Source organism: Medicago sativa, chromosome 4, assembly GCF_051527215.1.
Source record: "Medicago sativa cultivar Bolivia chromosome 4, Bolivia_mono, whole genome shotgun sequence".
Lineage (NCBI taxonomy): Eukaryota > Viridiplantae > Streptophyta > Magnoliopsida > Fabales > Fabaceae > Medicago > Medicago sativa.
In genome coordinates this window covers 70560907-70575948 of record NC_140752.1, presented here as the reverse complement: position 1 = coordinate 70575948, position 15042 = coordinate 70560907, and the positions used below count along the sequence as shown (strand labels likewise).

Genomic DNA, 15042 nt, shown 5'->3' with positions numbered 1-15042 from the left:
TTAATGATTAAAATAATAGTTTGTTTAACCTAACTCATATTCAAGATGAAAATTTGTTTATGAAAAAAAATATTTAATCCAAAAATTAATTATCTTATAATTTTTTTATTTTTAAAACATAATTTAAAGGATATGTACTATTAATGAAAACAAGTTTTTTGAATAGTTGATTTCTCTTGTAATGAGGGGCACTGGGATGCACTTTTGCTGAGCTCTTTGGTGTTTAATGTTGGTAATAAGAAACTCAATTCAACAAATTATTTGCGAGTCCTCCGCCTTCTTCAACATCCAGACCACTCCCACATGCATGCATACGCTTCTTTGTTGGTGAAGATCTTTGTTGGAGCATATTCCTAATATTTCTTTCCAACATGTACTTAGAGAGGGAAACTGTTGCGTATGTTTTTTGGCCAAACTCGATCGTTCTTCAAGGTTAGGTGTGACATATTGACAGACTCCTCCTTCAAAGTTGGAGTCAGTGTTGAGGCTTGATGCCCCAGGTTGTGCCTTGTTTGTGATTTTTTTTTCCTTTGTCATTCTATAAAAAAAAAATGAAAAACAATTTTAATCAAACAATTAAACTCAAATGGACACACCAAATGACGAATTGTTCAAGTGAACTTGATTTTATTCTTAATAGAACTATTTCATCAAATTGTTTTTACCTTCTAATCGAATTCCATATTAAGCCATCAAATTAAAATCCATCAAATTTACTTTACCATCCAATGAAAATCCATCAAATTACCACACCTCCCCTCGCACACAGCACAGCATACAGCGAAGGTCAATGGTCTCCACTAGATTCAGGAATATTAAGGCAAAATGTAACCCTAATCCCTAAATAATACCCTAATTTCCATTTCCAACCATGAGCTTACCATCATCGCAGAAGATGATTACACCTCCATTACACATGGAAAACGACGATTACTCCTCCATTGCAGAAGATGACAATCACTTCTCAGTCTTGAGTGAATCCAACATAAAGCATCTTCAAAACAATGACATCAATCATATTCTATCAATTCTTTCCATATCAAGACCACTTGCATGCCTTTTACTCACCAACTACAAATGGAACACCACTCATGTTTTGGAATCATGGTTTGATAACCCACAAAAAGTTCAAAAAACCATAGGCTTGTCCAACCAACCCCATTTAGAATTAGGGTTTCCAAACTCATCACAAACTCTCACCATGTGTAATATCTGTTTTGAAACCTTCTCAAGAGATGTGATTAAGTCATCATGGTGTGGACATCCATTTTGCATCAACTGTTGGAATCAATATGTCGATATAAACATCGATGATCTTAACTGTTTCAAACTTAGATGCCCTCAACCTTCCTGTAATGCAGCTGTTGATCAAGACATGATTCATCAACTTGCAAGTAAGTCAAGAAAGATTAAATATGATCAATTTTTCTTTCGGTCTTATGTGGAAAACAACAGTGATAGGGATCTCAAGTGGTGTCCTGCTCCAAATTGTTGTTATGCTATAAGTTATGACCAATTATTATCAGAGTCTAGCCCTAGATTAAATTATGATGTTACATGTCATTGTTATCATAGCTTTTGTTGGAATTGTGGTGAAGAAGCTCATACACCTGTGGATTGTGAAACTTTTGTTAAATGGAAGAGAAAGATTAGTTCTGATTCTGAGGTTACAAATAATTGTTGGATTATTGCTAACACAAAACCATGTCCTAATTGCAAAATAGCTATTGAGAAAAACCAAGGGTGCAGACACATGACGTGCAGATTATGTAAGTTTCACTTTTGCTGGCTATGTCTTCGTGATATGTCTATATGCATAAAAAAAGGTTGCAGCGGCACTTTAAATAATGTACAAGTTTGGCATTCTCATCAAGAGATATATGATGATGAAATGCTAAGAACCAATGCAAAAAATTGTTTGGATAAGTACACTTACTATGAAATTTTAAGAAAAAAGGCTCTTCAAAATTTGATTGAGATGAGTAGTACTGCACATATAAAGAGACTGAGTGTATCATGGGAAAAGTCAGAAACTTATTTTGATTTCATAAAGGATGCACTGAAACAATTGGTTGAATGTAGAAGAGTTCTCAAATGGGCTTATGTATATGGATATTATCTTCCTGAGAATGAAAATGCTAGGATTGAGTTTTTTGAGCATATAGAAAGCATAGCTCAGGTTGCTTTGAAGAGGCTTCGTCATTGTGCAGAAAGTGAATTAAGAAAGGTTCTGAAAGATGGATCAGAGGAAGAATTTTGTGATTTTCGGGTGAAACTAATCAATCTGACTAGGGTGGCTAAAAGTTATTTTATGAATTTGGTTAGTGGATTAGAGAATGGTTTAGATGTTGTGTGTGTGAAAAACTACACTGGGGTGGAAAAGGGCGTTAAGTGAAATTGGTGACAACTCATATAAGAAACTAAATACTGGAAGGTGAAGCAGAATCAACATTATGGATATTATGGTTGACTAATCAGATAATGATGCTTGGAGAACAACTTTTATGGTTTGTCATTGTATTTGGTTCCAACTGTATTTTGATCCTTAGACAATTTTTTTTAACATTTCTCACTGCTTTACTTTTAAATTTCAATTTGATGATTTTTGTAGATCTTCAACGGGTAATTATTTTCATTTGTATCTATTTCAACTCTTAAATTATCTTTGAATTGGTTGAATATAGTTTTGTCAACTACATACCAAAGGGTTAATGTTATTTGTATAATTCAAGAGTATTTGAACGATATGAGATGACACGAGCTCATTCGGTTTAATTAGAATGTCTCAAATTCTATGAAGTGAGCAAATTTAAAACTCTTTTAACTTCTTTTGTGATAGTGTAAGAGTTTCCCCAAATGAGACTGTAATAGGTGGAGGATTGCATATTTAATTATTGATTAAAAGGGAACATTACAATATGATATTGCACAAAACAATTTGAAAGGTAAAATTGATAGAAGGAAACTCAAGATGATGTTCCATAGTACATAACTGAAGTAGTAACAGGAAAGATAGAAGAACAAGTACAAAATTTAAGTCATTTTTAACCCTTCTAGCTATTTGCAACAATGCAAAAAACAGTGCAAATGCTTACATAATTAGATGAGATAACTTTTTCACATAGATGAAACAGGTTCAATCAATGACTTTAGCGTCATCATTGCAGATCGAAAGGCATAGATAATATGGACGCTTTGATTTTATCGTATTATTTTTAGGTATTGTCGTTGTTTGCTATTAACATGTTGTGAGTTTGTTCTTAGATTCATCCATTTTATTTTTTTTAACAATGTTGAATATCATGTTCTTTTTTGTAGAAAAAGATACTAATTTGTTGTCTTAATTAAAGGATAAACCTGTAAAATCAATACCAATAGTCAATGAATTTAAGATCACAATCAAGCTTATTATTCCCGTTATTTACTCAAGGATCCTATGTTTATGCACAAAGGTACTATTTTTTCAATGAAGAGAGAGATTGAGATTAAGAGAGAGATGTAGAGAAAATGTGATTGAGATCCAAAATCCTAAAATTACACTCATTGCTACTACTATTGTTCTCCCATTTTGATCATCCTCTGCTGCATGGAACAAAACTTCTATGTTTTGAGTGAATCTGACATAAAGCGCCTTCAAGATGCTGACATCAATCATCTTTCATCAATTCTCTTCGTATCAAGACCAGTTGCATGTCTTTTACTCTCGCATTACAATTGGAATGTCACTCAAGTTTCGGAATCATGGTTTGATAACCAACAAAAAGTTCGAAAAGCCATAGGCTTATCGAATGAAGCCCACATAGAATTAGGGTTTGCATACTCATCACATACTCTCATTTGTGGTATTTGCTTAGAAATCTTTTCTAGCGATGCGTTTAGATCATCATGGTGTCGTCATTCATTTTGCATCAATTGTTGGAATCAATATGTTGATATGCATATCGATGATCATAACTGCTTTAAACTCAAATGCCCCGAGCCTTCTTGTAATGCAGCTGTAGATGAAGACATGATTCAAGAATTAGCAAGTGAGTCAAGAAAGATTAAATACGATCAATTTTTCTTTCGTTCTTATGTTGAAAACAACAATAACATGAAATTGAAGTGGTGTCCTGCTCCAGATTGTTGTCATGCTATAAGTTATGAATTACCATATCATCACAATTCTGGTAGTTCTAGAATAAATTATGATGTTACATGTCTTTGTTATCATAGCTTTTGTTGGAATTGTAGTGAAGAAGCTCACACACCTGTTGATTGTGAAATTGTTGCTAAATGGATGAAGAAGACGAGTTCTGAATTTAAGATCACTACTAGTGGTTGGATTATTGCTAACACAAAAAGATGCCCTAAATGTAAGACACCCATTGAGAAAAACAATGGATGTAATCATATGTCATGCAAATGTGGGATCAAGTTTTGCTGGTTATGTCTCCGCGATTTCTCTAATTGTCGTGATGGTGTCAATTGCGCGCAAGTTCAGGAATTCCAAGAGTTATTTGGAGATGAAATGCAAAGAAACCATGCAAAAAATCATTTGGATAGGTACACTTACTACCATCAAGGTTGGGCAAACAATGAAATTTCAAGAAAAAAGTCTGGAACTTATTTTGGTAATTTCATGGTAAAGGATGCATTGAAACATATAGTTGAATGTAGAAGAATTCTCAGATGGAGTTATGTATATGGATACTATCTTCCCGAAGATGAAAATGCTAAGATTGAGTTTTTTGATCACATCCAAGGCATAGCTCAAGTTGTTTTGGATAGGCTTCATCATTTTGCAGAAAATGGATTAAGAAAGCAACTTCTAAATAATGGGTCAGAAGAAGAATTTTGCGATTTTCGGACAAAGCTAACCGCTAGGGCTCGGGTGGCTAAAAATTATTTCATGAATTTTGTAAAAGAATTAGATAACGGTTTAGAGGTAGTGCGTGTGAAAAACTATGATGAGGTTTAAAAAGGGAGTCAAGTGAAATTGATACATGACCATGTGAAGTGTGTAGAGATAACAATTTTGGCTCTGCCATGGCATTTCACTGAATTAGGTTCAAACATTACTTTGATCCACATACATGTTTTAATTTTTATTATTTACCATTGTTTTATTTTTGAATTTTAAGTTGACGAATTTTGTAAATTTACAATAATATTGTCATTTGCAGGTAATCTATTTGAATGCTTTAACTGGTTTAATAAAACTTTGTCAACTGCATATCAAATATTAAACTAGAATGTCTCAAAGTCAAATTCTAGAAATGCAACAATGTGGTTCTTTGATAGCTTGCATTTAGTGATCCTGAATCTAATGTTATTATGACATTTTTTCGTTATATGAACTTTCGAAGGTTATGGCATTCTCGTGGCAATTGTTGCTTCAGCGTCTTCCTAAGAAGGAACTTGGTCAATTTGGGAGTAGGGGTAGAATTGTCGTGTATCTGGTGTCTGCCAGTAAGAGAGGTGGATGATCCCTCGTTTAATTTACATCATGTGATTTTGCAATGGCGGGGTGGAACAAAAAAATTTAATGGATTGTAGTGGTAATGGTCATATCAAAGGTTCCGTTTGTATTATTAGAAGCTCTTTGTTTTCTATAGAAAACAAGAGAAGGTATGTAATGGACTCTTGTCAATTTGACACTCGGTTATGTGGTCGATTTGAAAAGCAAGAAATGGTACATTCTTCTTAGAGAAATGATATTTTGACAACCACTTTTTGACAACTTTTGGACAACTTTCTCTCTCATACTCACACTCACATGATGTTGTTATATATCATCTCTCTTCCTTTTTCTCTCTCCATTGTTTTTGACCAATAAGAAGTGAGAAAAACAAGGTTGTCAACAAAGTTGTCATCAAATGGATGTCAAAATATCATTACTCTTCTTCTTATCAAAGGTTCCGGTAGTAGAATTGGTGATAGATACAATCAAGGTCCAATTTGGAAATGGCTTCTAGTGAAGAAGAAAGACCCTCCGAGTACTTACTACGAATGGTTTTCTAATCCACTGCATTGCATACTTATTACCTAATTCTTTGAATTAGGAAGTCGACATTGGGGGTACTTAAAATCCACTTATATAAACTATATTTGCATTGAAAAAAAAAATTGAGTGGAAATGAATCTTAATATTGTTTTGGATCTCAATATATTAATCGTTTACTTTAGTAAAAGTGCACCATTTCCTTATGGAAGAGAATGAAATGGAGTGGTATGATGTTCTATTTGTTTGGATAAACTAAAACATAAAACATGATGAAATGGAGTGAACTATAATGGTAACAAATTCCATCACATTTCATTGATTTCTTCTATTACCTGCAGTCAAATCATCATCAGCATAAACCAAAATAGCAATAAAGGAAGATTTTTACTTTATTTTTATTTTGTTATGATTAAGGAATGATTAGAGGGTGCTGAAATATATTCTAAAGAAATCAAAGAAGAAGAAAGTTTAGAGAACTGTTGTCTACTTGATTGCTATACTCCATAAATAGATTTAAGCAATTTACAGACTTGATTATGATTTTTAGATGTAATACCATGAGGCAATTGCATGTAAACCTCTTCATATAAATTTCCATGCAAATATGCATTGTGAACCTCTAAATGATGTATAAACCAATTTTGAGAAGATGCAATAGCAAGAAGAAGCCTTAATTGCAGTGGTTAGTTTAGCAACATGAGAATTTGTGTCGAAAAAATCTATACCTTCTATTTGAGTAAAACCCTTTGCAACTAATCTAGCTTTGCACCTTCATATGGAGCCATCAAACTTGTGTTTGATTTAATACATCCACTTGCATCCAATGAGCTTTTTTACCTTTTAACTCAGTAATTGTCCAAGTTTTATTTTGATTTTGGGCTGCAATTTTATCATCCATAGCCTTGATCCAATTATCACACTTAATAGCTTGTTTATAAGTAGATGGCTCAATGTGACACTGGAAATAGCAGATATTAATTTTGAATGCGCTATATAAAATCAACATAAAAGACAAAGGCCCCCATATTTTAATTGAATTTGGATTTTACCCCCTATTTTAAAATTCGGAATTTTACCCCCTTATTTTGATTGAGTCTGGATTTTGTCCCCCTAATTTTAAAACTCGGAATTTTACCCTCCCTGTTTTATGTTTTTCTGAGTTTATTTTAGTTAATGTGGTAGTGCTGACTTGACTTAAATTATATATATTAATATCTACATATTTTTTTTTGAGGGAAAGTATCTACATAATTAATTATTTATATTAAATGTTCTTTTTTTAAGAAAAAATTTTGAATAATTTTTTTTTCAAAAAAATTAAAAAAAAAACAGAAAAAATACTAAAACAATGCATAAAAAATACTAGTAAAAATGCATAAAACTAGTATGAAAATAACAAATATTTAGAGGTGCAAACTAGTTTTTTCATGTATTTTTAATTGAATTTTTTCTGGTATTTTTATTGTTTTTCTATTTTTTGCGTTTCCTGGTTTTCTTTTTATTTTTTTATTGAGTTAATATTCTTTTATTGTTTCTTCATTTTTGTGGTTCTTTATTTTATTATTTATTTATTTTAAAAAAATCTAATCTTACATTTTTTTTCTAAAGAAAAAAATCATTCAAATTTTTTTCATTAAAAAAAAAAGTACATTTTAGGGACCACATTGCTGACCTTATTGAAACAACATATAAAATCATGGTATATTACTAGTAGGAAAAAAAATTGAAAAACGTGGGGGGGACCACGGCCTCCCTTGGCCCCTGTGGTACCTCCGCCACTGTCTGGATATGAATGTGTGATTATGAAATTGTTCAAAGTGAAATGGATAAAAAAAGTTCTTAAAATAAAAATTATAAAATTGGTATTTTTGATAGTTTGTGGGGTAGAAGATAGATTGCAGGGGTATGGGGTAAATTTACCCAGCGCACACAACAAATTGACCACGCCCAGTGGGCCACTAGATTCATGAATATCAGTCCTAATGAAAAACCTAATCACTAATCATGATATAAATATCACCTAAACCTAATCACTGTTAATCTTTTCGAAGGCGTGCTGCGGCGGGCATCTGTGTGCCACTCTCAGTCGATATTCAAATTGGATCGCCTCAGTAGTCTAGCACTGCCCCTTCCACTAGACTCAAACGCCGTTAGTAGTATCCCATTTTGAATTCTCTTGCTCCGCGCATGGGGACCGAGGATCTGAGGCAATTAATGGATTACCGTTACATTGCAGAAAACGACAAATTTTCTACCAACTTTGCGAGTACACATCATCAAAACTTCTTTGTTTTGAGTGAATCTGACATAAAGCGTCTTCAAGATAACGACATCAATCACATTTTATCGGTTCTCTCCATATCAAGATCTACTGCATGTCTTTTACTCACCAACTACAAATGGAACACCACTCAAGTTTTGGAATCATGGTTTGATAACCTACAAAAAGTTCAAAAAACCATAGGCCTGTCCAACCAACCCCACTTAGAATTAGGGTTTCCAAACTCATCACAAACTCTCACCATGTGTAATATCTGTTTTGAAACCTTTGCTAGTGATAAAATCAAGTCATCATGGTGTGGTCATCCATTTTGTTTCAATTGCTGGAATCAATATGTTGATACCAATATTGATGATCATAATTGCTTCAAACTTAAATGCCCTCAACCTTCTTGTAATGCAGCTGTAGATGAAGACATGATTCATCAACTAGCAAGTAAGTCAGCACAAATCAAATACGATCAATTTCTGCTTAGATCTTATGTGGAAAATAACAGCAATATGAAATTGAAATGGTGTCCTGCACCAAATTGTTGTTATGCTGTAAGCTATTATGAACAAGATCGAGGTTCTAGTTCTAGAAACAATTTTAACTATGATGTTACATGTCGTTGTTATCATAGCTTTTGTTGGAATTGTGGTGAAGAAGCTCATGCACCTGTGAATTGTGAAACTGTTGCTAAATGGATGAAAAGGATTTGTCCTGAATTTAAGATCGCCACTAATGGTTGGATTATTGCCAACACAAAACGATGCCCTAATTGTAAGATACCCGTTGAGAAAGGCCAAGGGTGTAATCATATGGCATGCAAATGTGCGTTTCACTTTTGCTGGTTATGTCTGCGTGATTGGTCTCTTTGTCCTTCAACATGTGGCAACAGTTTCAATGGTGTACAATTTCAGATATTTGAAGATGAAGATGAAATGCAAAATAACCATGCAGAAGTTGATTCCGATAGGTACACTTACTACTATCAAGGTTGGGCTAACAATGAAGTTCCAAGAAAACAAGCTCTTCAAAATTTGATTCAGATTAGTCCAAGACTTGCTACTTTGCATAACGAGTCTGAAACTTATTTTGATTACATAAAAGATGCACTGAAACAGATCGTTGAATGTAGAAAAATTCTGAAATGGAGTTTTGTGTATGGATACTATCTTCCTCACGATGAAAATGCTAAGATTGAGTTTTTCGATCTCATCGAAAACATGGCTCAATATGTTTTGGATAGTCTTCTTCGTTGTGCTCAATATGAAGTAACAAAGGTTCTAAAGAATAGATCAGAAGAAGAATTTCCTAATTCTCGCATGAACCTAATCACTATGACTGGGGTTAGTAAAAGTTATTTTATGAATTTGGTTAATGAATTAGAGAATGGTCTCGATGTTGTGGCTGTGAAAAACTATACTGGGGTGAAAAGGAAGTCAAGTGAAAATGATGAGATATCATTTAAAAGATGGAATACTAGAAGGCGAAGCACAATCTGCAATATGACTATGCGAGGAATGTAGAGGTAACAATTTTTGCTGCATGGCGTATCACTGTACTAGTTGAAACAAATATTTTATCCTAGTAATTTGACATTCATCTTATTTTTTATCTATAATATACGCGTAGTCCAAAATAGTGACCCAACCATGCCTACAAAATTAGGAATAAAATTTGACCTTGAGTATATGCTTACTCGAAACAAATTACAATTTCACACTTTTTGGTTGAAAAATAAAAATAAATCAAAACATTTTTGAAATGCTATGTAACCTTGCATATCCTTTTTATGTATTTTTTATAGATTTCTATGTAGAGACTTCCATTGTTTTTTTTTTGAGAATTTGGTGCTTTAAAAATTCATAATTAATTCGTCACTAGCTAGTTGAAAAATTCGTGTAATGTCATAAACACACCTGAAAAAATCATAAAAATATTCAACCTCTAGGTCACATTTTTGGACTTTGCATATATTACAGGGTCATAAATAATAAAAATATCAAATTACAAGGTTAGACTATGTGTTTTTTATTTTACAGAGTTATTTTTCAGACTTCGCGTATATTATAGGATCAATTTCAACAATTAACCCTTATTTTTTCATTATTGTACTTTTATATTTTAATAATAAATTCTTAGTTATCCATTAATAAAAGGTGAGTAGATTACCTATGTTTGAGTAGATTACAGAGCCACCAATCATAATCATTCATTTGTTTTTTATTTATGTTATTATAAATATGACATAAACAGTAGAAGACAAATAAATGATTTTGGTTGACGACAACTCAAAATGGATAACTATACTCACTTTTTGTTGATGGGTAATATACTTGTCACCAATTTTAATTTAATGAATTTTGTGGATCTTAGACAAGTAATTATTTTCATTTGTAGTTAATCTATTTTAACTCTTCAATTCTCTATGCTTATTATTTTCTTTTTAAACTGGGTATCATCTGCGTGCAACTGCGAAAGACTAATCTCTCGAGCATCGTGGGATCTAAATGGGCTGCAAACTCTCCCAAAAAATTTTAACACTGCTGCATGCCCAAAGCAATATCTATGTTTATTATAACAGATTAATTTCTATGCATCGACAATGTAATTTTCTTTTACACATGCATTCAATCAAATATTGCCAAATAGATATTTACTGAGACTTTTTGTAAGAAATTAACCTAAAAATAGAGTGATTTGATTGAATACATGCGTAAAATTTATATTGTTGGTGTATTCAAATTTAATCCTTATTGAGATCAATTTCTATCCACCGACGATGCAAAACTTTTTTACATGTATATTCAATCAAATAATCACAAAAGATATATGTATAGAGATATTTTATGAACTAAAATAAGGTGTCATCATGTATTGATTTGATTAAATACACGTGTTAAAAAGTTTTTCATTGTTAGTGTATACAAATGTAATCCTTGTTTGAGATTAATTTTTATGAACTGAGGGGGCATTTTTTTACACATACATGAAATCAAATAATGATAACTAGATATTTGTAGAGGGTATTTTCGAAACTAATCTAAAAAGTTGCATCATAGAGTGATTTGATTTGATGGATATGTGTAAAAAAGTTTTACATATTTGTGTCGCGTATAAATTGTCTAAAATACCAAAATAGTTTTTTGTACACCAAAAATCGTATAAGACAAAAAATTATTCAATACCTTAAAAATTGTCATGTTTTATTTTGTTTTGTGTTGTGATGTTCTATCTTGTATTGTTCTACCTTATACATACTATTCAACATATCAAACACACCCTTAGGGTTTCGTCTTTATAAATAGTAATCGAATAAATTAAATTGCCATTTAATTCTTTTCAATAGTGTATCGTTGTTAACGATGAATGATTGATTGATTAGAGACATATAGAGAAGTAGCGAGATGTGCAGGAAACTATATGAAAGGATTGTGAATTTTTTTTGGTCTTAAAAATGTTTAGTTTCATTCTTTTCTAAAAACGAACGTCATTGTCCTCGTGAGCCTAACTCAGTTGACAGGGACATGCATTATTATATGCAGGGGTTATCTTTTTTAATACTTTCTCTGTCCCTAATTATAGTACCGTTTGCAAGAAAAAATTGTTTCTAATAAGACTATCTACAAATTTCAAGATGCATTTATTATTGTTGTCAAGAAAAAAGATGCATTTATTAATCTTTTCCAACTATACATTTTATTAATAATATTAATTGTCTTGAAATATGAAAAATCAACATTGAATGCATTTATACATAAAAAAAAAATGACAATTTAATAATAATTACACATTTTTTTCACAAATTTATTACTTAACTTTTCTTAATATCTGTGATTTTTGTAAAATACTCTTATATTAAGGGGCATAGGGAGTATATGGTTTAACAATATCGATATTCTCATAGTTATGTTATTTGAGATGATTATTCTCAGAAGATCTTGTTGAATTTTGGTGGATTTTTTGTCTTAGACGAATAAATTCATGAGAATAGTGTGCCTTCACACGTCTCAGGTTTTTCTTTCTTTTCTCAGGTTTTTCTTTCTTTGTTTTATAATTATTTTCTAAATATGTTTTTTGTGTTATAGGTTTATGTTCAAAGTGATCAAGATTGATGATTGGTCGTGAATTGCATGCGAAACTTGATCGGTGGTACGTGATATGGTCGTGGTGATTGTAAACTGTAGAGCTGATGAAGAGTTGGTGGAAAACTGTTTCCAACATAAAGTTTAGATGACATGAGTCTCTTTCAATTTAATAAAAAGGTCTCGAATTTATATTTTAGATATGAGACCACGCTATAACTCTTTTATTTGTGATAGCTTGCATTTCGTGACCCTTATGTTGTTGCTTCATTTTTTTTTTCTTGCTATTTATTTGAGTGGATATGAAACTTAATATTGTTTTGGATCTCAATAGAAATTTTACTTTGCTAAAAATATATCATCTGATATCTATAATAAGGAAACGAATAATTCTCTAGACTGTGTTATTTATGTAAGCAAAAAATAATGATGTACCTAGATAATCAATAATCTACATCTTAAATATTTTGGTCTACCTATGGGTGCTAGTTCGAGGAAGTGTGTTTAATATAGTGTTCAGGTGAGCTAATCTCCAGATACTAGAGATTAGTGGGTAATCTTCCAATGATCCTAGATGGTGGCTGCATATTTCTAAGGTCGACTTCTGATTTAATTCTGAGGTGGATTGGTTTGTGGGTAATGTTAGGAGGGTGGTGGGAACATATCTCTAATATTATTATTCTGGCATTATATTATGTTAGGAAACGAGTCTTTTAAGATTTCATTCCCTAGATTATTGGCACTATATTCTGGCATTTTGTTGGGTAGTACTCGAAAATTTGGGATAGTTGCTCCTTCGAGGTGATATAAATTTTTTAACATTATGTTCGTTATCAAACCATGATTCCAAAGCTTGAGTGACGTTCCATTTGTAGTTGGTAATTAAGTAAAAGGCATGAGATAGATCTTGATATAATGTGATTGATGTCGGTATCTTGAAGACGCTTTATGTCAGATTCACTCAAACCAAAGAAGTTTTGGTGATACTTGATAGAAATTTTGTCATTTTCTGCAATGTAACCGTAATCCATTAATTGCCTCTGGTCCTCGGTCCCCGTACGCGGATAAGAGGATTCAAAATGGGATATTATTAACGTCGTTTGAGTATGGTGGAATGGCAATGCTAAATTATCGAGGCGAACCAATTTGAATACAGATTGAGAGTGGTACAAATGCCTGCCGCGTCAGACACGCCTCCAAGAAGATTAACAGTGATTAGTGATTAGGTGATATTTATATCATCATTAGTGATTAGGTTTTTAATTAGGCCTGATATTCATAAATCTAGTGGCCCGTTGGGCGTGGTCGATCCGTTGTGTGCGCCAGGATAACTCAGCTTGTACCCCTACAATTTATCTTCTACTCCATAAACTATCAAAACTGCCAATTTTATCATTTTTATTTTTTAAATTATCCATTTCACTTTGAACATTTTCGAAATCATACACATTCATATCGAGAAGTTTTCGATTTGTTAATGTTTATCAAAAATTAACAACAGTTTCGTTAAACTTGAACCGTTTATCGGAACACTAAATTGTTAACAGTAATCACACACATTCATATCCCGAAGTTTTTGATTTGTTAATGTTCATCTAAAGTGAAAAAAAGTCCTGGTAAACTTGAACCGTTTATCGGAACACTAAACTAGAAATAGTTAACTTGATGAAAGTATTCTTGTTCATAGTATAGTATTGGTAACGTTGATGAACTTGATGAAAGTTATCCATTCCACTCAAGAAACAAAGGTACATTTATTTTGTTCGTGTGATCTGTCGATACGGATTAAGTATGAAGTGTTTAATAGGTTGGGTATATATCTTTGGATCGTATTTTTGCTTCATTTGTGAATCTACTATGCACCTAAAAGGTCATCTAGGAAATATTTTATTCTTATTTGGCACTATGTGGATTGAGCTATTTGGTAATAGAACGTATTAAGGTGACTTGGTAGAAATTATTGTTGGCTAAGTCTAAGGTTATGTTGGGTCAGTATTATGAGTAGCACGTGGCTCTATATTAGAGTGTTTGGAAAAATGATAACCACATTTAGTTTTGGAGTTGAGTTGGGTTATTTATATGCAGGTTTACCCCTTATACTTCTTTTCTTATTTTGAAGTAAGTTTTGTTGTTAAAAAATTCATATCAATGGTTTAATCTACTTTTTATACGATGTATTTTAAAATTTGAAATGGAGCTGAACAAGAAGATTTTAAAGAATCTTTCAATTTTTTTTACAGAAGTTACATTTTCTTAGGATTAAATGTTTCAAATTGATATTTTAATATACACGAAGTCTGAAAAAATGACCATGTGAAAAACCAAAATCAAGACTCTATCTCTCTAATTTGAGATTCTTCATATTTTTGTTATTCTATCTTTTCTTGTAAACATAAATTCTAGAAAAATGATTTAGAGGTTGAATTTTTTCATGATTTTTTACAAGCATTTTTGGATGATAAAATGTATTTTTCCACATAAAATTAAAATTCCCCGACAAAAAACGTGAATTTTTAAATCGTCAAAAACTCAAAAAACAAAACAACAAAAATTTTGACCTAAAAACAAATTTTGAGCAGATTGTTTGCAGAGATATCTATAAAAATACATAGAAATGATCTGAAAAGTTTCATAGCATTTCAAAAACGTCTCAATTTATTTTTTGACCAGAATGTTAAAAATAGCAATTTTGCTCTGAAAAATAA

At 31.9% G+C, this 15042-nt stretch overlaps 3 pseudogenes across 1 annotated transcript; all 3 read left to right on the top strand.

Moving 5' to 3' along the window:
* Positions 1-828: 828 nt before the first annotated feature.
* On the top strand, positions 829-2696 carry LOC146931393 (putative E3 ubiquitin-protein ligase ARI8 pseudogene; annotated as a pseudogene). Its single transcript, XR_015008373.1, has one exon. The product of XR_015008373.1 is annotated as a putative E3 ubiquitin-protein ligase ARI8 pseudogene (transcript).
* Positions 2697-3510: 814 nt separating this feature from the next.
* LOC146931392 (putative E3 ubiquitin-protein ligase ARI8 pseudogene) lies at positions 3511-5093 on the top strand (annotated as a pseudogene).
* A 3080-nt stretch (positions 5094-8173) lies between these two features.
* Positions 8174-9184, top strand: LOC146931391 (putative E3 ubiquitin-protein ligase ARI8 pseudogene; annotated as a pseudogene).
* The last annotated feature ends 5858 nt before the right edge of the window (positions 9185-15042 follow it).